This window comes from Canis lupus, chromosome 25 (genome assembly GCF_011100685.1).
Source record: "Canis lupus familiaris isolate Mischka breed German Shepherd chromosome 25, alternate assembly UU_Cfam_GSD_1.0, whole genome shotgun sequence".
Taxonomy (NCBI): Eukaryota; Metazoa; Chordata; class Mammalia; order Carnivora; family Canidae; genus Canis; species Canis lupus.
The window spans coordinates 43,448,387-43,470,571 of record NC_049246.1 but is presented as its reverse complement, the minus strand read 5'-3'; the positions used below and the strand labels follow the sequence as shown (position 1 = coordinate 43,470,571).

The window sequence follows — 22,185 nt, the reverse complement described above, 5'->3', positions numbered from 1 at the left end:
TCTGTTCCAGTCTGGTTCCATGTTGAGGTCCCGTGGCCGAGCTGACAGTAGGACCTCAAAAATGCCCAGAGAATTGAAATGGAAGCATTTCACGGTCCAGTAAATACCAGCGAACATTCACCAAGAGGCTACAATATGCCAAGCAAGATTCCAGGCTCACACTTGAATCACTTAATCTTAGAGGCCTGTGCCATTCTTATTCCCACCTTACAAAGGAGGAAACGGAGGGGGAAGGCCCAGTGGGTGAGGACTCATAGTTGGTAAACAAAGCCAGAAGGCCTGCCTGGCTCCAGAAGGCAGGCCCTGAGCCCTTGGAGGACAGCAGTGACCCGGAGTTCTTTTCCTGCCAAGTGGTCCCTGGGGAGGCCAAGAGGTCCCTGAGGGCAGAGGCTGGTGGTAGGAAGTCCAATGAGGCTGCTCCTGCTGAGCTGGACCCCAGAACACTGAACCTGAGGTGAGGAGCTTCTTTCAACTCTTTCTCTAAGGCTCAGGGGCCCCTTGGGAGGGAGGAAGAACCCAAGGTATAATAAATAGAATTTGCTAGGATAGGATAAGCTCTAATCCGGGAAAGTCAAAATTCTCCCAAGCAGAATTCCAGAGAAGCAGCCTCGAGTCGGGCTCTCTCTAATGGTCCTTCCCAAGCACCAGAGCAGGAGGAGGGTCTGACTGGCAGCTCAAAGTCCCCCCTCGGCTTGGCTGCCTGCCCCCAAGGGCCCCCCGCAGCCCCACTGGCCACCTGTCCCACAAGGCACCCGGCACTTCACTCCACTGCCCAGGCTGCTGGGTTCTCCTACTTCCCCCTAAAAGTCTGGCCTGGAAAGAGGGCTGGGCTGTCTGACTGAGGACATCCCACCAGGCCTCAGCTCTGACCCCTCTCCAGGAAGCTGTGGGGTTTTCTCAGGTGCCTGGGAGGGGCACCTGAGAAGGGGGGAAGGAGCCCAGGTTGGAGACTATAGAGGGATGGGGGCTGGGTCAGGCCTCTGCCCTTCCGGGCTGTCAGTAGGGGCAGGTGGCTTATCCCCTTGAGACCTCAATTTCCTGCCAGTGCAGGGTTACGTGGGATGACGCATGCAAAGTGCGTAGACTAGTGTGTCCCACACGGTGGCATTATGACACGTTGGCTACTGTGGATATTATTATTGTTATTTGACCTAACCCAAAGGCCCCAGAACCTACCGGGGCTGGGGGAGGTGGCAATGGGGGAAGCTGCTAAAGCGCCAACTGAGTGTTTGCCAGTGGAATCTGGTCGATCAAGAGAAACAGTTTGTCATCATGGATTCATTTGATCTGTGCCTCGGTGGACAGGGGACAGAGGAAATGGATGAAAATTAGATACTCCGTCCCTGGCTGGGGGGTGGGGGTGGGGGATGTGGGAGCTAGGACAGCCCCTGCTCAGTTCTCACGGTCACTCCGGTCACTCCGGTCACTCGGTCAGGCTCCGCTGCAGGTGGCTTGGGCCAGGCCCTATCAGGAAGCACTCTGAGGCTCCTAGAGTCTGGCCCCTTCCACTTGTCCCAGCGCCTGCGGCCCGATTCCTGCTCCTTATCTCAACCACAGCCAGGGTGGTTGAGCAAGGCCCCGAGGAGGGGGAGGTCAGCCTGCAGATGGAATCTGCCCTCCACGGAGGCACCCCTGAGCTGCAGGACCTCAGATCCCAGGGGGTGGGGGTGGGGGTAGGGTGGGGGTGTGGGTGGGGACGGTCTGTCTCCTAGCCTGGAGGGAGGGCGGAAGATTGGGAAGCGCAGTTGGGTAGGTCACCGGTGTCCCAAGCAGTGGTGGTTTAGCAGTCCCCGTCACCAGGTAGCCCCTCTTCCCCTGAGGCGGATGTGCTGCCCTGGATGAGGGAGCCCAGGTGTGGGCTCAGGTGTGCCTTCTCCACACCTCCTTGGCACCTTTCCTCCTCCTTCCCATCCCTGCTCCCTCGTTCCTCTCCCCTTTCCCTCTCTCCATCCCTGTTCCCACTTTCTTTCCTATCTGCCCCACCAACCCTCTAGAACTGGTTGGAATCCAGAGGCTGCTGGGTTGCTGCAAGTGCCGTGTGGCCTTTCCCTGGGCCAGCCTCCCACCTGGGCCCCAGCGCACCTGAAGGCGGGTGTGAGGAGCCCCGGGCGCCTTTCAGAGGCTGGTGCTGGGAGCGGGGCCACTGCCACCGGGTGGAGAGTCGCCCTGGCTGTAACCACCTCAGTGCAGCAGCGCCGTGTTTGAGAGCGTGGGATGGAATTCATGTTAAAGACCCTGAGGAGAAGCCTACACCCCGGGGCAGCTACACGACTCTGGCAGCCGTGGCCAGTGCTGCAGGTGTGGCCGTCTACACCTGCAGAGGACTTGTTAATTGGCCGTGGGGTGTCAGAAGTCCCTCTTTAGTGAAAAGAGCATCCCTGCAGATAGGTGTGTGCCTGGCAAGAGATGCTGCACAGTCCCCTCTCCCCGCGTCTGGAAAGTCCAGCAACCCAACAGAGCAGTACCCTGTATCCAGAGCTTTCTCTAATTGGTCCTGGATGCCCCACACGATGATCGGACTGGAGGGTTAGCCTGTCTTTGGCCACCCCATCCTTGAATCCACCCAGAGAGAAGCCTTCCTGCACAGGATGGAGAGTGGGGCTCCCCCAGGCTCTTGGGCAGTGGTGGGAGATCTGTTTTGTGCCTCTTGGAAGTAGATGCTTTAAGTGGGGCAGCACTGATTGCACTGTGACGTACCACCTGGGGAGGAGGTGTGGGGTGAGGCTTGCCGTCTTCACCTACCTCTGGTCCTCGGCGGCCACCCATACCCACCGCAGTGAATGACCTGCCCTGCAGGGCACCCTGGGAAGAACTGCCCGGTCAGGAGGACATGGTGCAAAGAAGGAAGGAAAGAGACCAAGAAGCTAGCAGAGAGGTGCGGGGCTGCAGGAAGGGAGGAGGAGTTCAGCGGGGTAGGGAGGGCAAGGTTTTCAAAGCATGACTGGTCCAGTCTGGGGTCTGGAGGTCCCCTCACCCAAGGGAAGGTTGGGCCAAAGAGGAGCTCAGATCACTAGGGGGTTCAGATGAAGATGGAGGTAGGTCTTCAGAGAAGACCTTGCAAGGTCCCCATATAAGCAACACAACAAACATCCTGTTGAGGGGAACCCCGAGATGTCTTTCTGGGGCCAAATGCTGACAAAGCCAAGACTGTCCCAACAACTGAGAGGGCAATGTTGCCAAAACCAGGGAAGGTGTGTTAAAATGATGATTTCAGGGCCTGCCCGCAGAGGATCTGATGGAACCTGGGAAATTGTCTATTTCCAGTTTCCCAGATGATTCTGAGGTACAGGCAGGTTTGGGGTCCACTGGCGCCAAGCTCTCCAGTTCCAGGGATCTGGGTCAGCTGTGGGCAAGGGGGCAGAGGAGGGACACAGAAGGAAGACAGGATGGGGAGGCAGCTCTGGAAGAAAGTCAGGGCAGAGCGGGCGACAGCTGACGGATTCACTTTACCCAGCCAAGCAGGTGGCAGTTGAGGAAGCATAGGTGGGTTTGTGAGTTTGACAAGAGTAGGAAAGGGTGGCCGCGGCCTCTGTGTGGCGTCTGAGGGAGCCAGGGCGAGACTTCGAGGAGTGTTCAGTGCCAGGCGAGGGCGTTCCTGGGCATCCATGGCCGAGGCAAGGATTATCTAGGGCTCTTCTGGGTGTGAGTGACAGAAGCCCAACTCACAGCAGCTCAAGCAAAGGGAATGTATTTGCTCCTATGACAGGAAACCCCTCTCTCTTGTTCTCTCCCCACAACCCACTGCTCCTGGACAGTCGGCCTACCTCTTGGCTCTTCTACATCCGCAGGCTCCTTCCATGAAGAGTAGGAGAAAAGCAGGTGTGCAGATGGCCTCTGGCATTTATCACTCTATCTTGAGGATCCCAGAGGAAAGGGTTATTTTTCCCCCCTCCCAACTTCCCAAATTCCAGGGAAAGGACTCTTAGTGGTCTTGCCTCAGTCACATGGCCAAACCTGGGCCAGTGCTCAGGTCTGAGGGCCTGGGTACTATGACTGGCTAGGCCTGGGTGTCCCTTGTGGTGGTTGGGACAGGGCCCTGGGACTCGCAACCCTACAGGAACACCCCAAAGGGGGGCGGATCTCTCAAAGGAAGCTGCTATTTTCAAAAAAGCGGAGGAAGGGATGCTGGGCCAGTCCTCCCACTCGTGTTAAATCCCCTCGGTCCTCCAAATTGCCCTCCAAAACGAACCCCTAAGACTCAGAGCCCCAGAACGAAGAAGGAAGGGGTGGGTGGCCATGTGGGAAATGTTCCCACATAGTTTCTCGACAAATCCTTCTCTCCTGGATGGGAGGAGCCCCCAGGCTGGCCAGTGGAGGTGGACACAGCTCCTTTGAGGCCTGGCCACTCTCTGGCTCCTTTTCTTCGCTTGGGCCCCTGCTGGCTGGTCCGGGGGCAGCTGTGGGGTGTGGGACCCAGTCAGGTGAGGGTGGAGCCGGGCTGGAAAAAGCAGCCAGAGTTTAGAAATGCCCAGGAACAAGGATCTGGGCAGGCTTGGGAGCAGTGGGGTGAAGAGGCCCTAGACCAGCTGGACTGCACCCCAGGCTCCCGTCAGCAGGGTGTGGTGGGCACACGCACATAGACACACGTTCTCTCTCTCTTTCTCTCTCTCACACACACAGACAAGTGAGACAAATGCTCCTAGCAGGGCAACACAGGCATACAGACGACACGCACCCAGGAACTCACATACACACATGGACGTGCATCTAGATACACACACACAGAGCACTGATACACACAGGCCAGACGTACACACACACTCACTCAGAAGCATGCACATTCAGACACACTCACATAGCGCTCACATCCGCAGCCACACAAGATATATGTACACCCAGTAAAAAAGATACATAGACACACAGACACCTGCCCCTGCAGAGATACACATTTCTAGAGCGGTACGTGTGTGCTCACACACCTAGACATACCCACAGACACACATACACAGGTACTCATCACACACAGAGACACACTTGGAGAGACACATACCTTCACACACATACACACACAGGCCCCGGGTTTCTCCCAGGCGGGAGGGGCCTCCCCTAACCACCTCATCTGCTACCACTGAAACCCTACCTGGCAGGCCCCATAGGAACTGGCTCAGGACCAGGCAGATCCCCTACTCCATCCATGACCAGCCTCTTTTGATCTGCCCCCAGGTCCTGGAGTCTGTGCCCATCCCTACCTCCAGGAGCCTCTGGGCACCGCCCACAGGCCCCAATACCATCCGCATCTACCCCCAACCCCTATTCCAGCCATCCTGGCCTTCTCCCATGTACCACGATCCCAGCCCTTTTCTGCTCAAATGCATCTGCCACCCCCACTCCCTCGCCTCCTGGATCGAGTGAATTCCTGTTCATCTTTCAAAACCTAGCTCAAATATCCCCTCCCTTGGGCTGGATGCTCCCTCCCTTGGCTGGCATCACATCTGTCTGTCTCTCCTCCATCTGTCCCACCAAACTGGATACAACGAAGCGCAGGGCACGGGCCTGTTTTCCCGGCAGCACAGGGAGGGCCCTGGCGCCTCTCGGGTGAACGGCCCAGGGAACGAATGGCCAGCGTTGGCCACCTGGAGGAGACCCTGGCAGGGACGCCGTCTGGCCTTGGTCATATTCAGGGGATGAGAGGGTGTGCCCGCCCCGGGGAGGCTTGGGCATCCCGGACGGTTTTTGCAAGGCCTCAGCCCGGCCCCCAGCGCACACGTTAGAATTCACACTGACGCGCATTCACACGCGGGTGGGCACTGCGCCCCCTTGTCCTGGGCAGCTGGGCTGCCGCTCCCCCGGCCACCGATGACTCACGTCCCCACCCGCCAGGCGGTCGGCTTGGGCACACACAGCCTCCTTTCAGCCCCTCGGCCTCAAACACTAGCTCAGTCTTCCCTCCCGGCGCCGCCCCCTCCCCGGAGCCCGCCTGCCCTCCCAGCCTGGCAGCTCGGCCCCACGGGAGGCCACGCAGAGGCCTCCTTCCTCTCCGGAGCACAGGGCTCCCTGTCTCTCGTCACCCGGCTCCTGTCCAAGCCAGCCTTGAACGGCTGCCTTTCCGTGGCCCAGAGCCTGGCCAGGTGCATTCTGGGCAGCTCTGCTCCCGCCAGTGTCTGCCAGGAAGCTGTAGGGCCTGCTGTGGCTACCACTGAGGCGCGAGAGCCAGAGGGGGCCGGTGAGGCTCCGCTTCGGAAATCTCTCCCAGGCTCCGGGCAAAGGCCTCCTCACACCTACAAAGACTCTTCACACACCTCCCGTCTGCCTCTCCGGCTGCCCTAAGTAGTCCCGCCAGGCACAGCTTACTCTCATGCCCATTCTACTGAGGGAAGAGCTGAGGCCCAGAGAGAGAGGTCAGCCTGCTGGTGAATGGTGGGGCTGGAACCCAGTCTTGGTGAAGAGGGGAGACTAACACAATGTACCTCAGGGGATTGCACTGGACATGATGAGGCAGCCGAGCCAGCACCCTGAGGGGTTCCTCCTATCAGCACCACATGATGATGGTCACAGAAGTGGTTCTGCGTTTTATACCCAGCACACTTCCTTTCATTTGGTAACGGACATCCCCTCTTTAGTTTTGGGGTGGGTTCTCAACCAGGCTGGGCCAGTCCCAGTCCCCGACGCGTCCTCTTGCGCCAAGAGTGGGCTCAGTTCAAGGGATAGGCGCATGACCTGCATTGGGTCAACTAGGGCTTTTCCCTGGGGAGTTTCAAAGTGGAACTAGGAGAGGGACACCCTTTTCCCCTCTGACCATGGGGATTTTGAGGGTGCAACTCATCATATTGGGCATATGTGTCACATGTGCCCCATGCCCCCTTCACTCTGCAGTAGGAGAGAATGAAACAACACACAGAGCAAAACAGAAACAGAGTCTGAATGGGGCCAGAGGCATCAGAAGCCTTGCGGTCAGCAAAGTAGACCCCCTCCCCCAAAGATATCCATGCCCTAATCCCCAGAATTTGTGACTATGGTAGGTTACAGGAAAAAGGATACAGATGTAACTAAGGTTAGAGACCTTGAACTAGGATGGCTAGCCTGGACTACCCAGGTGTGCCCAATCTAATCACAAGAGCCCTTGAACATAGAGAACTTTCTTTAGCCGAAAGCAGAAGAGATAGAGCAGAAAGGAAAATCGGGGAGATTCCGGGCTCAAGAGGGATTTGGCATGCCTTCACTGGCTCTGAAATCTAGGGAGCCATTTGTACCCCAGAGACCAGAGCAAGGTCTCCGGGAGCCAAGGGCAGCCTCCCGCTGACAGCCAGCAAGGATGTGAGCATCTCAGTCCCACAAACACAAGGAACTACATTCTGCCCCCAGTCTGAATGAGCTTAGAAGCAGATTTCCCCCCAGAACCTCCCAGTAAGAGCCCAACTGGCCGGCACCTTGATTTTGACCTTGTAAGATTCTGAGCAGTGAAACTAGCTGAGCCAACCCAGGCTTCTGATCTCCAGAGAATAAATCTGAGTTGTTTCAAGCCACTAAGTTGGTGGTCATTTTGTTACAGCATAAGGAAGGTAAGGTAGGACCTAAGAACTAGTGCGACACCACCTCCCCTGATTTGGTTACAGGTGCCAATAATTTTTTGTTGGTGTTTTTTGTCTCCAACTAACTAATGCCATTACTGTTAAACTACTCCTTCACTGTTTCTCCCAATAGCCTGCCCTCACAGGCGGGTAGGAGACATCACCTAGGACTTGAGATCGCCGCCACAGCAAAAGCTTGAGGACAGCAAAGAGGGTGGGAGGGACAGGTCCTCTTGGACCTCACATTCTGTACAGGCTTGAGGAAGTTCTTCTAGAAGGGTGGACTGGCTCTGCCCCTTCCTCTTCCTTACCAAGCTGGATCCCTCCCTTCCCCACGGCAGAGCTGAGGTCAACGAAGAGAAAGCCAATGCATAGGAGCCAGGGAGAAATGACTTGTTTGAATACTTTCTACATGGCTTGGTCAAAGCTTGTAAAGGCTGTCAGGGTCAAAAGACACAGAGGTGGTTCTGGTCCAAGATGGCAACATAGGAGACTCCTGAACTCACCTTCTCCATGGATGAACTGACTCTCCAGCTACACACAAGCAACCTTCTCTGAAGGAAGTTGAGAAACTAGCTGAGTGATTACCTACACGTCAGGAGAATAACAAAATATCTACATTGGAAAGGTAAGAAGGTCTGAGACACACTCTCATCATATACCTGGCCCCCAACCCAGTGACACGCAATTAAGAAGGAACTCACATCTCCAGCTCCTCCCTGAGGAGCCAAGTGGTTTGACCCAATATCTAGCACCCAGCTTTTAAGACTTCTACCTGAAGGATGGAAATACCTAGCTCTGAAAGCCTACAGGGCTTGTGTTCCTGAGACCCACCAGGCCATAGCAAACAAAGAAAGAGTTCTTAACCGGCTATCCTCCCTGCCCCCACCCTAAGGGCTCTACTATCAAAATTCTAATGATGTTTTTCACAGAAATAGGAAAAACAACACCAAAATTTGTATGGAACTATAAAAGACCCTGAAATGCCAAAGCAATCTTGAGAAAGAAGGTCAAAGCTGAAGGCATCACCCTTCCTGATTTCAAACTACACTACAAAGTGATAGTAATCAAAAAAGCATGGTACTGGCATAAAAACAGACACCCAGCTCAATGGAACAAAACAGAGTCCGGAAATAAACCCACATACATATGGTCAATTACTTTATAATAAAAGAACCAAGAATATACAACGAGGAAAGGATAATCTCTTCAATAAATGGTGTTGGGGAAGATGAATATCTATATGCAAAAGAATGAAACTGGACCCTCATCTTACACTATATCCAAAGTCAACTCAAAATGGATTAAAAGGGCAGCCCACGGGGCTCAGTGGTTTAGCGCCACCTTTGGCCCAGGGCCTGATCCTGGAGACCCGGGATCGAGTTCCACGTTGGGCTCCCTGCGTGGAGCCTGCTTCTCCCTCTGCCTGTGTCTCTGCCTCTCTCTCTTTCTCTCTCTCTGTGTGTTTCTCATGAATAAATAAATAAAATCTTGAAAAAAAAAAACCCCAAAATGGATTAAAGACTTGGATGAATTACAACCTGAAATCATAAAACTTCCAGAAGAAAATGTAAGGGGTAACCTTCTCAACATTAGTCTGGGAAATTTTGGGGATTTTTTTGGGACTTAACTCCAAAGAAAAGGCAACAAAACAAAATTAAACAAATCAGGACTACATCTATTGAAGAGCTTCTACACAGCAAAGGAAACCATCAAAAATTTAAAAGGCAACCTACAGAATAGGGGAAAGTATTTGCAAATTATATATCTGATAAGAGGTTAATATCCAAAATATATAAAGAACTCATACAACTCAATAGCAAATAATCTGATTAAAAATTGGGCAAAGGAACTGAATAGACATTTCCCTAATGAAGACATCCAAATGTCCAACAGGTACATGAAAAGGTGATCAACATCACTAGTCATCAGGGAAGAGAAAATAAAAACCACCTCATACCTGTTAGAATGGCTATCATCAAAAGCAAGAGATAACAAGTACTGGTGAGGATTTGAAGAAAAGGAAACCCTTGTGCAGTTGGGTAGGGATGTAAATTGACATAGCTACTACGAAAATAATATGGGGGCTCCTGGCTGGCTCAGTAGGTGAAGCATGTGACTCTTGATCTTGGGATCATGAGTTTGAGCCCCATGTAGGGCACAGAGATTAAAAAAAAATAAATAAATAAAAATAAATAAATAAATAAAATAGAAGGTTAAAAAAATAAAACGTGGAACTATGATGTGATTCAGCAATCCCACTTCTGGTTATATATTCAAAGGAAATAAAAATAGGATATCAAAGAGAGAGATGCACGCCCATGTTCATACAGCATTATGTACAATAGCTAAGATATGGAAACAACCTAAGCGTCCATCAGCTGATAAGCGGATAAAGAAGATGTTGTATATGTATACAATGGAATATTATTCAGCCATGATGAAGTAGGACATCCTGCCATTTGTGACAACATGGGTGGAATTTGAGGGTATTGCACTAAGTGAAATAAGTCAGACAGAGAAAGACAAATACTGTATGGTGTCAATAGGTGAATTCTTAGAAAAAAGAAAAAAAAAGTCAAACTCAGAAACAGAAAAGTGGTTTCCAAGGCCTGGGGAGTGGAGGAAACAGGCAGAGGTTGGTAAAGGGGTACAAACTTTGAGCTATAAGATGAATAAGGTCTGAGGATCTAATGTATGACATGGTGATGATTGTAGGTAACACTGTAGTGTGTACTTGAAATTTGCTAGGATAGTAGAATCTAAACATTCTCACCAAAAGAAAGATAAATGTGTGAGCTGATGGATGTGTTAACTCACTAGATGGAGGGGAAGCCTTTCACAATGTCTATCTATATGAAATCACCATTATTTATTGTTAATTAGTTTATTGTAAGATTTTATTTATTCATGAGAGACACACACAGAGAGAGGCAGAGACACAGACAGAGGGAGAAGCAGGCTCCATGCAGGGAGCCCAAAGCGGGACTCGATCCCCAGACCTGGGATCACACCAGCTCAACCACTGAGCCAGTCTATTTATTTTTTATTTAGAGAGAGAGAATGTGAGCTGGGAGGTGGGGTGGGGGCAGAGGGAGAGAGAGGCTCTTAAGCAGGCTCTACGCTCAGCATGGAGCCCAATGCGAGGCTCAATCTTATGATCCTGAGATCATGACCTGAGCTGAAACCAAGAGTTGGATGCTTAACTGACTGAGCCACCCAGGCGCCCCAATGATGTACATTTTAAATATCTTATAATTTTACATGGTCAATTATATCTCGATAAAGCTGAGGGGGAAAACATAGGCAATCATGATTCAGAGGAAGATTTGTAGCAACAGGACAGAAAGGCTGGTGTTTTATTGCATGCAGAGATTACCCAGATAGAAAAAACAGGAAGGCCTAAGGAAAGAAATGAGGCAAAGGAAATACGCAAGGAGTTCTCAACGGTGATGTAAAGCTAACTCACAGACAGATGAGAAAGAAACAAAGAGGAGGAAGAAGGAAGTAGGAAGGAGGAAAGGGAAGGAGTGGAAGAAGGAAAGGAGGCAGGGAAGGAAGGAAGGAATGAGGGTTTTCACTGAATGGTGGGGGGCATTGGCATCTGAGCCTCTAAGTTGCCAGCTTCTCTGCCCCAGGCTGCCCTCCTTTGGCTGCACGTTGCTCCCTCTCAGTTCCTTCTAGAAAAATACCAAGGCACCATCAACATTTTTTTGTTGTTCCCAGTGGGTCCTTAGCAGCTCTCTGGAACCACATTTTCTGGAATCTACCTCTAGGTAGAGGCTCCTCAGCCTGCCGTCCTTCCCCCTCCCTGGCTCTGCTTTTCACAAGCACTGATTGAGCAACAAGGGCATACGGGCTGGCTGCCAGGTGCTGAAATGGGAATGAACATTTCTTAGCTGCACCACCAAAAGCAGGGTCCATAAAAGGAAAAATTTGATAAGTTGACGTCATCAAACTTAACTTCTGCTCTTTGAAAGACATTTGGAAAAGAATTGAACAGACAAGCCATAGACTGGAAACAACTTTTTGCAAAGCTGGTTTCTGATAAAGAGCTTGCATGTGGAGCACAGAGAGAGATCTCTGCAATGTGATTATTAGAAAACAGAGAACTTGGAATCAAAAATGAGCAAAAGATTGGAACGGACTTCTCGCCAGGGGAGGTCTACAGATGGCAAGCGATCACATGAAAGAGGTTCAACACCATCAGTCATCGGGGAGCTGTGAACGAGGGTCACGGAAAGACACATCGAATACGTTGTCTGAATTAGCAAGACTGGCTGTATCGAGTGTTGCAGAGGACGTGAAGCCGCTAGAACTCCCGTACCACGGTGGTGGGAGTGTATGTGGGGGCGTCAACTTTGAACAACAGTTGGACAGTTTCTTTTCTTTTTTTTTAATAGGCTCTGTGCCTAGCGTAGAGCCCAATGCAGAGCATGGAGCTCAGTGTGGATCTTGAATTCCTGATCGTGAGATCAAGACCTGAGCTTGGATGCTTAATCGACTGAGTCAGCCAGGCCCCCCCCCAGTTGGACAGTTGCTTAATAAGTTAAACATATGCCTACACGTGACCCTGCCGTTCCATTCTCAAGTATTTCCCAAAGTGAGATACGTCCGTGTGAACACTTACACGTGAAAGTTTACAGCATTTATTTGTAGGAGACACCGGGGGTGGCCTATCTATCCAATGCAATTCTACTCAGTAATAAAAAGGGCTAAGTTACTAGATGTTACACAGAGATAATCTCAAACTAATCACGCTGAGTGAAAGAAGCCAGACAAAAAGGGATACGTACTGTGGGATTATATTATATATATATAAAACTCTAGAAAATGCAAACAGATCCACAATGACAGAAACGTAAGTTGCCTGACAATGGGGGCGAGGCACGGGGGGAGATTACAAGAGGGCACGGAGATTGTTGGGGGTGCTGGGTTGCTTACTCTGTTGCCTGTGTTGGTTTTATGGGTGCTCACATCTATCAAAGCTTATCGCCTTGTACCTTTTAGTGATACCTCAGTAAATAGTGCTATCTCAGGAAAGCTGCTGTTTTTTGATTGCTTTTTTTTTTTTTAAGTAGGCTCCATGCCCAACCTGGAGCTTGGAATCACAGCCCTGAGATGGAGAGTTGCACGCTTTATCGACTGAGCCAGCCAGGCGCCCTGAGTGATACCTCAGGAAAGCTGTTGGAAGGAACGAGAAATAAGGTTTGCACAGGCTCCCCGAGGGAATCTGTGGTTTGCAGGAAGGCAGTGGACGCCCAGCAGTGGCTGCAGCCAGGAGTGGGGCGGGGGGGTGGCTGCTCAGGACAGAGGCCTGAATTGAGACCCAAAGCTCTGGTACCCAGGTGACGCCCGCACCGGCCAGGACAGGACACTGTGGGGAGCAGGCCCGGCCCTCCCTACCCTCTCGGAGCTCACGGCCAAGGACCCCAGAGTGTGCCTGTGCTGTGACGGGATGCTGAAGGATCTTGGGAAGCAGGGACAGAGGTGGGACAGGAAAATCGTCCTGGGAGTTAATGTCTCAGCAGGGGTCCAAGGAGGAATGGGTGTGGGGGTGGGGAAGGGCAGGTAAGGGGGCCTAGGCAGGTAAGGGCCACTGCAGACAGGAGCTGTAGCCAGGAGGAACCTGACTGTGTGTTTCCTGGGGGCCACCCTGACGCCCCAGGGGCCTGCAGAGCCTTCCCTGAAGATGTGGGGCCTCCCCGATCTCAGCCTGGGGTCCACTCGGTCCCCACATCCCCCATCCCCTCCATCGCCTGGCTGCTGGTCTTGCTTCCCTCTCCCTGCTCCCCAAGGCAGCATCTCAGAAACCAGAACTCTGCCCAGAAAGTGGTCACCCAGATGCAGGGGGATACAGGCCCCGCTGGGGCCCCCAGGCTGCTCCGGTCACTGTGGAAGGCCATCCGTGGGCCAGGGATAAGGAACCATACGATCCTGTCTGGCGCTGAGAGGTGAGAAGTAGACAGAGTTCAAGGCACCAGGTGAGGCAGTTGAGGGAAGAAGAGTGGGCGAGACGGGCCCTGGGGTGCCTCTCCACCACTCCACCACTCCGGCATTGCCAAGGGAGCTGGGTGCAGACACAGGGGCGCCTGCAACCGAAAAGGTGTCTGGGCTGTGGGCAGCTGCCTACCTGCGGAGCCTCCTGGCTGTCAGGGTGCGAGCTTTGGATTTTGGAAGGGATGAGGCCAGGCCATGTGCAGTCTCTGGACGGGGCAAACCAGGAGTGTGGCGCTGCCTTCCCCGCCCCCTCTGACGTGAGCCTGCTTGGGCAGGTAACATCCCCACATCCAGGCCTGCCTGACCAAGGAAGCTTTCAGTGGGAAAAGGAGAGCTGGCCTTGGGCCCCCTTTCCACCCTATTCCGCATGGGCGGACATCTGTCTGAACAGCCCTGGGCTCCCTGTGGGTCCACTTCCAGAGGAGTCTCAGGGCCAAGGGAGGCCACATCCTCATCCTCCTACCCTGTCCTGCTCTTCCCATCAAAATGGGGAAAGGATACCCTGATGGAATAATTTTTCCTTTGCCTGGAAGCTTCCTTCTGGGTTTGTGTCAAGGCACTTTTGCCCCATCGTGGGCTAGCGTTCTGAAACACAGTGGTCCCAGTCTGAGGCTTACACAGGATGACGTCTCTCTTCCAAGATTTAATGGAGCCAGAGGCACCCAGAGAGGAGGAGAACACAGGCTAGGAGGCCCCCCTCTTCTCTACTTAGACCCTCTTGTCTATGTGCGCAGTCCCTGGGGCCCTCCCTTCGAGAACTGTCATCTGATTGGGGACTGGAGGGGAGCCCTGGGTAGATGGGAGCGGAGGGGCTAGAAGGAAGCAGGTCAGTGAGCAGATGGGGTGAGGGGCAAGGGGCAGAGAGCCAGGGGATCCAGGATTCTGGAGACTGGGCCCCAGGATCTTTCCTTAACCTGGTCACTTCAGGTGGGGAGTCCCTGGTTAGAGGCGTTAAAGAACGACCCCCAAAGGGGGGGTGCCTGGGTGGCTCAGTCGGTTAAGCGTCTGCCTTCGGCTCAGGTCATGATCACGGGGTCCCGGATCGTGTCCTGCATCGGGCACCCTGCTCCGCGGGGAGCCTGCTTCTCCCTCTGCCTCTGCCTGTGGCTCTGCCTGCTAGTGCACACGCTCTCTCTGTCAAATAAATAGATAAGTAAATAAATAAGTAAATTCTTAAAAGAAAGAGAGAGAGAGAGAACCAACAAAGGAGAAAAGAAAACCCAGTCCTGGATCTGATGGCGCAGTAGCTGACCGAACAGGGCTTGAGCGAGGGCAGGGGGTGCAGGGGCGCGGGGCACCCGCTCCAGGGCGCAGGGGGAGAAGCCAGAGCTGTTCCGGGAGGGGCGGATCGCAGCACCTGCCGGCCCCCACTTAGTCAGCAGGCACGGGGGCTCCCATTCTGGCCCTAAGATTTTTTTTTTTATCGGGCTCGCCACTGTGTAGGGAAGAGATGGTGGTATAGTTGGTGCCTGGGCCAGTTTCTGAGAGGTTGTATTTAACTGTGAACCATGACCTTGAAATTCTTGGTCTCATCTGTTTGGCCGGCAGGTGTTCCTGCCTCGTGGTGACCTCAGAATCCTGGCAGGGACCCCGACTCTCATGACACAGGCTGTGGGGGGAGCCAGGGCCCCCAGCAGAGCCCAGGGCGGATCTGACCACCTGTGGGCACTGCAGCAGCGCCCACGTATCCCGCCTCTACTGCCACTTCTCACTCCCCCGCACCCCGACCCGACCTCGAGGTCACCTCCCTTGTCCCCTCTAAGCCTTATTTCACACGCATCACAGAGGGGCCCCTCAGCATTTTGCAGTAACAACCAAGGTGGAAAGTTGTTCTCTCCAAGAGAGGAGGAGGGACGGGTCTGGAACTTCGTGAGGCTCGTGGCTCAAGAATCCGAAGGGATCCAGCGACACAGGGGTTCCCGGGAAGGACCAGAGGCGGAGCCGCTGGCGCTGACGCTTCCTGCTGGCAGGGGGGCTGGGGAGCACGTGGGGTGGGAGGGGGGATTGCGCTGCACACAGGTTCGGAGCTGGAGTACGCTTGTGCTCAGCCGCTGGTTCAGGGGGCTTTGGAAGGAATATCGGCCCGTGTGGCTCACAACCCGAAAGGGAAGCGACGGCCACTGTTTCACCCTCGAATCTTTTGGTGGCTACTGACCTCTAACTTCTTAAGTCATTAGGGGGAAGGGGGAAGGTGGGGATTTATTGGTTCAGATAAGCAGAAAAGGTGAGGGTGTGGCTGGAGAGAAGTGTAACCCCGGACGCCGCCCGGCCAGCGTCGCCTCTGCTCCTTCCTGGGTGGCACCTCATTCTCCGCAGATGGGGACGTGGCCGCTGGCACCAAAATTTCAGCTTCGCCAGCAAGAAGGAAGGGGCTCCTATTTCAGGCTGGAGGCTCAAGTCCACCTCCTGCCCTGCCAGACCCGGGCGGCCTGGGAGGCGGTGCGGGCCGCGGATGGGGCTTTATGCCTCCCTCGGAGGGAGGTCAGCTCGGGCTCCCAGGGCAGCACCCTGGGGTCTGATTGCCGCGGAGTCCCAGGCCCTGCACAGTGGTTCCCATGGATGGGGCCCGTAGGGTGCGGTGGCGCCTTAAAGCCCATCTCCGGGTGGCAGGGTGGCGGGCTTCCTAGGACGTGGCCTCTGCAGCCTCGGGGCTGGGCCCTCCGACCTGCTGCAGCTCCACACCTTTCCTAGTAGTAGATTGTCCCTGAAGTCGGGGTGATGAAAGCACCACCCCACCACTCACCTCCTCCCCTGCAGCCACCTGACAACACCCAGTCATCTGGTCGCCCAGGTGCTGCCTCAGAGGAGGGGCTGGCCCAGCCTGGCTCAGCCTCCTTCGCTGTGAAGGGGGAGCTGGTGTCCTTGGGGTTCCAGGACAGGCAGGGGACAGCCGGGTCCCCGCCTCCCTCACTGTTTTCAGGTGTTCCTTCGGGACGGTCCCACAGAAGCTCAGAAACCCACTCCTCTTTTGCCTGGCTTTTGTGTTTTTCCATCTGCTGGCCACTCCATGTCATTTGCAGAAGGAGGCCTGTGGCCTCCCTGTCCAGGGTTTGTCCCCACTGTCCCCTGAGCCCATTGCTAGTACTCCCCTCGCCTCTGGCCTCTCTGCCTTGGGCCGCCCGGAAGCCTGTTAGTGCTGCTCTGGGCACAGAAGCAGGCTTCCCCCCGAAGTGACCCACCAGGAGACCCCCAATGCCAGCTCCAGCTGGGACCCCCATACCAGGCCATGAATGGATCCTCAGGCCACAGGGCCCGGGAGCTCCTCTGAGGCCCTGCAAGCCCTATGATCACGGTGCTCCCCTGGTGGGCCCCCCGAAGACTGGCTTTTGGGAATGGTGCTGGTGCCCCTCACCTCACACCCCAGCCACTGTTACCTCTGCTCTTCCTGCCTTAGACTCAGGCACTGAATCCAGGCTCGATGCCCTGCCTTCTGCTCATAAGCCCAGTGTTCCCAATAAACCCAAGGCTCTGCCCTTCTGGACCTATTAAGTCGCTGGGGCTCTCTGCCTGGCTTTTCCCTAGAAAAGCCTGAGTTCAAGGCCGGCCCGGGCCCTGCCCGGGGACCTGCCAGTGTGAGGAGGCCCCCCGCTTATCTCTTTTCCGCGTTGTCAGTGCTCCCACCCTGATCAGAACACAAAGTTCTAGGAGTCTAGCTGTCCCCTCGGTGAGGTCTCACTCCCAGGGAGTGGTGACGGCCACTGGTGGCTCATAGACAGAGCCGCGCCGTGTCTAAGCAGGTGGGTGGGCTCACTTCTGGGTATCGCAGGTAGTGGAAGTGTGAGTGGCAGCAGGATACCGAGCGGCACACCCCAGGGTAACCAGATGCCACCCTCACTGATCACCTCACCCAGGAGCAGGCTCTGTCCAGGCTGCTTCAGGTGAGGTGAGGGCCTGGAAGTGAAGTGATGCACGTTGGGCCAACACCAGGGATCCCAGGCTGTCGAAACAGGTGTGGACGGAGGCTTCTGGAGCAGCTGCCACTTGCCCCGCACACATGCCACCCTTTGGGGGCACCCCCTACCCTGTTGTTTCCCAGTCACCTGTACAGTCCTGGGTCCATCCAACATTCTTTTTTTTCTCTAAGATTTTATTTATTTATTCATGAGAGACACAGAGAGAGAGGCAGAGACACAGGCAGAGGGAGACGCAGGGAGCCCGGTGTGGGACTCAGTCCTGAGACTCCAGGATCACGTCTTGGGCCAAAGGCAGATGCTCAACCACTGAGCCCCCAGGCGTCCCTCCATCCAACATTCGGCCTCAGGCTGCACTTCTCTGCACGCTCCTGCCATTGGTGTGCTGGCAAATGCTTAACCACCAGCTCTCTGGGTAGGGGGAGGGGAGAAGCCCTGGGAGGCACTGTTTCTGGTTTCTGGGGTGTAGGTATTCCCAGCACAGCCAGTCCCCAGCGATCAGAATGATATCACTGAAGACAGAGTTGGGAAGAGAGGCCCAGGAGGCACGATTATGTCCTATTTCCCCCACCGAGCTACAACGTGTAAATAACCTCCATGACATAGGCAATAGCCAACGCAGTAAAATAACTCAGAAGGGATGTTTTGGGATCCCTGGGTGGCGCAGCGGTTTGGCGCCTGCCTTTGGCCCAGGGCGCGATCCTGGAGACCTGGGATCGAATCCCACGTCGGGCTTCCAGTGCGTGGAGCCTGCTTCTCCCTCTGCCTATGTCTCTGCCTCTCTCTCTCTCTCTGTGTGACTATCATAAAATAAAAATAAATAAATAAATTAAAAAAAAAAGAAGGGATGTTTTGAGTATTTATTACCCTTTAAAAATAGAATTTATTTAATTGTAAGTTTATATATAAATTTAAGGTTTGTTAATGGTTATGTTTAACTTAGGGATCAGCTCTTGTGAGCGGGCACACACTGGCTCGGGGACACCGCCGCCTCCTGCCCAGATGAACCCCTGCTCCCCAGCACCCCTCAAGATCGCTGCCCCGTGGCCTTGGCGGCGGTCTCCCCTCTGGGAGCTTGGGCTGTCATCTTGCCCCCACTTCCCCCTCCAGGTTGTTCTCCACGGGCCCCCGGGGTCTTCACGGCCTCTCCCGGCACCAGGCTGACCTCCAGTCCTCACCTGCGGGGTACAGCTCTCTGGACGGCGGCCTCAGCAGCCAGCCTCTCCCCCGTGTCCTCCAGCTCTGACAGCAGTGACCGCCCGCACGCCCTCCTTTCCTCCCTGGGTCCCGGAGCGCGTGTCGCCTGTCCTCCTCCCAGAGGGTCCCTTGCACCAGCCCCTCTTCTTTCTCTCACCCCTCGCTCTGCCCACAGGTTCTTACTTCTCTTTTTTTTTTTTTTTTAATTTTTTTTATTTATTTATGATAGTCACACAGAGAGAGAGAGAGAGAGAGAGAGAGATAGGCAGAGACACAGGCAGAGGGAGAAGCAGGCTCCATGCACCGGGAGCCCGACGTGGGATTCGATCCCGGGTCTCCAGGATCGCGCCCTGGGCCAAAGGCAGGCGTCAAACCACTGTGCCACCCAGGGATCCCTAGGTTCTTACTTCTCAAGTCCTCTCCTCTGAGATCCCAGCCAGACCCTTGGTCCTCCACTGTCACCTTCACCAGGGACCACTCTATGTGGGTTGTGTGAGGCCTGACTTCCTCTCGACCTCACGACCTTCCTCCTGGACGTCTGCCCCTCGCTTCACTCGGGCACCTGGTACGGCCCTTAGAGAGGACCCCTGTTCACCTGTTCATCTCCCGGAGCTCACCGCCCCCTCCCTGCCCCCTGCTCTTTTGGTTTGGACTGACCAGCCCGGCCTTCACCCAGGGACCCTAGAACCACTCGGCCCACCGGCCCTACCAAAGGCAGACGGCCGGGAGCTGCTGCCCACACGCCGCCTGCCGTGGCTCCCCTTGCGGCCTCTCGAGGCGTGAGGGCCGGTGAGTGACGGCCTTCCCTACTTTCCTGCTCCGCTGTGGGAGGCCCCCCCGGAACAAATGTAAATTCAACAGAATCACAACACCCCACATCCCAACACAGAGCAGCCTCGCAGGATGTTTGCCGACCTGAATCAAAATGGAAAAAACAGCCCCGGAAGATCTGGGCCCGAGCCGCGAGGTAAGTTCTGGATGCCTCCTATGTGGCACGTTGTCTGGGTCGTGCCCCGGGCTGGTTGGGTTTCCCTGCTGCCTCACCTCTGCCTCACCTCTGCCTCACCTCTGCACGCAGACTTTGGCTTCGGTGGTGTGACCTGCTTTGGCTGACGGGAGAAGAGGAAACACGGTGCAGGTAGAAACTCGAGCAGCGCCTGGGCTTCGTGTCTCTTAGAGCAGTTGGGGCCTGGAGACCACCGGGGAAGGAGCCCAGGCGAGCTTGGTGCGGGATGAGAGGCCTCCTGGGGCAGAACTCGGACCTGCCAGCTGCCGGCTGCCAGGCATGAGCCGGGCCCTTACTGCCCTCTGACCGCAGACACGCATCCAGGTCCAGCCAAACCCAACAGAACTGTCCGTCCGAGCCCAGCCCCATCGCCGAGCCACTAACTGTAAAGCTAATAAATACTTGTTCCAAGTCGCTATGTTTGGGGGTAGTTTGTTATGTGCAAAGTGAACCACCCCTTAGCCCAAAGCACCACGCAAAGTATCTGGAGAGATGAAGGTGGTCCGGCCACGAGGCTGTGCTACCGGCACCGGGGAGGACCCAGGAGGATGCCCCAGGTCCCGGGCAGGGATAAGGGTAAAGCAAGTGAGGCGTTCGCCTTGCACACAAAGCGTAAGGTGGCACCCCAAAACTCAGCAACCAAGATAAACAATATTTTAATGCAATAAAAAAAATCAGAAAACTATGGCTTATGAGCTGGCCACCCTTTTCCATAAAAAAAAAAAAAAAAAAAAGTTTTGTTGGAATTGGGGCTGGGATCAGGATGTAGCAAGCAAGGGTATGATCATAGAACCCCAGGGTCAGAGCTTGTTTTTATTAAGAAGTCTGATTTTTTTAATCACGGAATTTTTGCATTAATCTTATTTGTGCATTTGTTTTTTATTTTAGTGTTTTTGATGTGGGCTAAATCCTTCCCAAACTACTGCGTGAGTGAGCGTGGTATCTGATTAGATCCCAAACCTCTGTGTCTATTATATTCCCACCAAGGGTCATGATTTAAGCTGTTGTCAGACGTTTACACCGTACTGTGAATGAACTGGAACAAGATCCAGTTTGACTCAGGAGAAATTAGGGGGCCGGGCAGCCAGAGCGCTGGGGTCAGCTTCCGTGGGAAGAAGTAATCTTCCTGAAGGCCTACCAGCCTCAGGATGTCCTCAGCGTCTCCACCGTGGCTCCCTGGGGAGGTTTCATGGGCACATCCCAGGAGCCAGTTGTGTGACCACATGTCCAGGTGACCTTTGAGACCGTCTGGCTTTATCCCTGTCCTGGATTCTTTCCCTCACAGGTCGTGTTCGAGTCCGACCCCAGCCACCCGGGGGAGGCCAGCAGACGGCTGGGATATTTATGAAGGAGTTGTTGGGATCTCACCAAGGCTCCTGCCAGCCAGCAGCTCGGGCTGTGGACGTGTGGGGGGGTGAGGGGAGTCTCCCAGGGCGTGGTGCCCAGGCCGGACGGTGTTTACTTTCCCCAGGGACCCGCCCTGGCTGCACCTGCTGACTTCAGTGTAGTTTCTCCGGATTTGGATACACGTCAAATCTCTCAAAGACTGTCTTTTCTTTTCCCAAATTGTCAGACGTTTACAAACCAGACTTTAGCTCATCTGTGGGTCTGAGGGAGAAACAGCAGTTGCCTTTGCACCGTGGAGAAGGCGGGGGGAGGGGGATCCCGATGACTCTTCTGGATTTCTGGAGATGGGGCTGCTCCCACAGCAAGGCAGGGGAAAGGCCGTGCCAGTCAGTGGCATCTGAGGAATCTGAAGGGGAGTGGATTTACTGGGGAGAACGGGAGAGATTTTTCCATTACGCTGCCCTGCCGTTCATCCGCAGCCACTTTCCGAAGTCTCACCGCGCAGTGATCCCGTTTCAGGGACGCAGGCTCTGCTTTTCGTGTCTGTCCTTACCTACAGCACTCGTGATTAACGGCGGTGTTTCCTCCTAATGCCTCCACGTGGGGAGCTGGACGGTCCCTGAGGTGGACATTCCCAAGAGGCGGGTAGAGCCTTGCTCTCCACAGCTTTCTCCCCAGCAGCGCCGAGGGCGCACATCACGAGTCTGGATGTGGCCTCTGGGCCAGTCACGCAATCGCCGAGTTCTAACGTGCCCGGTCTCGAGCCACTGCCAAGAACTCACAAAATGAAGCCAGGACCCCAGCCGGTGACGAGTTTATGGGGAGCTCGGGGATAACCTGGGACTTGCCTGCTCTGACCTTCTGTTTGCCTCCTCTGCTCGCTCTCTTGAGGAGTGAGGGGGCCGATGCTTATCCTCTGTGTAGGTCCAGCTGGACCCCAGAAACGTCTTCACTAAGGGCATAGTCAGGGCGGATGGAGTGCCTGGGGTATACTGCGTGATTTTATCCCCCCCCCCCCATACTATCTATATTGATTACTTTGGGCAGCCCGAGTCGCTCAGCGGTTTAGTGCTGCCTTCAGTCCAGGGCCTGATCGTGGAGTCCCAGGATCGAGTCCCACGTCAGACTCCCTGCATGGAGCCTGCTTCTCTGTCTGGGTCTCTGCCTCTCTCTCTCTCTGTGTCTCTCATGAATAAATAAATAAATAAAAATTTTT

General features: G+C 54.5%; 1 non-coding gene across 3 annotated transcripts; it reads left to right on the top strand.

The window, feature by feature from the left end:
• The first annotated feature begins 210 nt into the window (after nucleotides 1–210).
• On the top strand, nucleotides 211–20,032 carry LOC119865962. 3 transcript variants are annotated; one of them, XR_005378803.1, is made up of 6 exons: nucleotides 211–454; nucleotides 12,590–12,716; nucleotides 19,016–19,181; nucleotides 19,293–19,405; nucleotides 19,506–19,583; nucleotides 19,695–20,032. It is a non-coding gene; the product is annotated as an uncharacterized LOC119865962 (transcript). The 3 variants fall into 3 exon arrangements; XR_005378804.1 differs by lacking the exon at nucleotides 19,016–19,181; XR_005378802.1 differs by having other exon boundaries at nucleotides 19,016–19,405.
• The last annotated feature ends 2,153 nt before the right edge of the window (nucleotides 20,033–22,185 follow it).